This window comes from Dermacentor silvarum, chromosome 10, assembly GCF_013339745.2.
Source record: "Dermacentor silvarum isolate Dsil-2018 chromosome 10, BIME_Dsil_1.4, whole genome shotgun sequence".
NCBI classification, from domain to species: Eukaryota; Metazoa; Arthropoda; class Arachnida; order Ixodida; family Ixodidae; genus Dermacentor; species Dermacentor silvarum.
This window is the reverse complement of record NC_051163.1, coordinates 144802715-144804838: the sequence shown is the minus strand read 5'-3', so window position 1 is coordinate 144804838 and position 2124 is coordinate 144802715.

The window sequence follows — 2124 nt, the reverse complement described above, 5'->3', positions numbered from 1 at the left end:
AAGAGTAGGCTTCCCCTCAAAGTTGGCTGCAATGTGCACGCTCTTAGCCTCACAGCTAAAATAATTAGTTTTTACATTGTCACACGTCTGCATTTTTATGTGAAAGGAATTAACTGTGACAAGACAGGTAAGTGGCAGAGGGCCAAGCAGCTGAACTTGAACCGTTGCTTATGAGTTGAAGTGCATGAAACAATGGCTTGCTGTACTTGCAAATAAAAGCTTTGTGTCAGCAACAGCCCTGTTATCTTCATTTTGCTTACCCTTATATAGCTGTACATAAGCATAGGCCTGAACAAAAAGTGAATTATAGTTTTCACTTTTCGTTCAGGCCTCCCTCCATTTCTTTGTGGAAAAATCAACCTAATTGGATTTAATAAATGTGTGTCGGCGTAATGATGTTTAACAATAAACACAGAAGGCTACTGTGAAGCATGGAACAACTAAAATGGAACAATGACATATTTAAGCCATATATACAAATTCATTTTGGCTAAGCAAAGGCACAAATCTGGTTAGCATGCCTGTTTTTTTTTTTGTTTTTTTTTTTAGCCCAGCTGGGTAGTATGCGCGCACTGTTTTCTGTCTGACAAAATTTTACATTAGGTCGACACTGCATGAAACCGTATATTTGGTCACCGTCCTTTTCATTCAAAATTTTCTTTCAATTTTTTTTTTACGATTGCCCGATGATTCGGAAAATTCGAAGGCCCCTTCTACATAAGCAAAATCCGTCAGCGACGACCTCTTTGCAAAAAAGGTTTAAGAGTTAGGATATAGGCAGCAAATTGTCCAAGAGTTGCCATCTTCCTTTTCCACAAGGTACTATTATGGCAAATATCATGTGGCCTAAACAAATATAGTGCTTGCTAAAGATATGTAAAGACTCTCAAGTATGTCAAAATTAAAAACAAATAAGAGTGTGAACTGCTTCGAACTGAAACCGTCAGAAACGCAAGGAAAATCAAAGCTTCTGCAAGCAAAGCTTCCATTGAAGTTGCCAGTGGCGCCACCTCTTGGATGCGACGCTGACTGTGTCAGAGGAGCGGCTGAGTAAGCCCACTGCCCCCTTCTAGTTCACTGTAGTTCAGTTGTGGCTAGTACCCGAACTACGGTGGCTAGATGGGACCTGAACTAGATGGGTACCCGAACGCCTTGAAGACGCGCCTGGCTAGCACCGTTCCATCTGTCACAATGATTCATTTTCTGCTAAAATAGCGCGTAAAAAACTGCTTTAGCTTTATTATTTCACAAAATCATGTTTTGTTTAATTTTGAGCACTTACTATTGGATGCACAGAGTTTATGAAACCTAAAAAGTATCAGCTGGCCGCTAAAGTTGGTGGGCAGACAACAAGATTATTGCTCGCTTTGGAACAACTTGTCTGTTCTTGCTTTTCTTCGCTTGGCGCTGCATTGTAGGTGAGTAAACTCTATTGAAAGATGTAATATGGGCGAATGAAAGCCTTTTGTGTAGATTTTACTTTAAGAACGCTATATTTGTGTAGCCATATCCACGTTTTAGACGAAGCCTCGTTCAACACCAGCCAACACAAGCCTCGCAAACACATATCCCGTCATTCCCATGAGGGCACGGCGCCCTTACTACAGTGTACTAGAACACTGTACCCTTACTACAGTGCATAGAGTTAATATACGGGAGTCAGTTATATTAACTCTATGCTACAGTTCACTGCTTCTCCGCATCATGACAGCAGGAGTGGCGCTGCGGTCAGAGGTTTGCCGCGAAGCGCGCGTCGTCTATTACTGAGAGTGTTGTTATTGCGCGCCTGGTACATTTAAAATCATAGGTTTTAACAGTAAAATATGAAAGCAAGTGGTTAAATTATGTTGAGAGAGTGCTTAACAGTGCGATGTTTCTTGTTAGAATGAGTAATTTTCAAAAGCGGTCATTTGTATCGTCTGTTAACACGCTCACGGCACAGAGCGCTGCGCTCGCAGTCACGGTAGTTCTCCGGGTTCCTGTAATTTCGTTAGAAGTTTAAGGAGCTAAGACTGGGGGGGATGTTCGTGAATACCAAGCTCGTGAGACTCCAGGACAAAGTGAAAGTGTTCCTGCACCGAAGAAAACAAGCCGGAAGGGCAACACTTGCTTTGCGCCGAATTG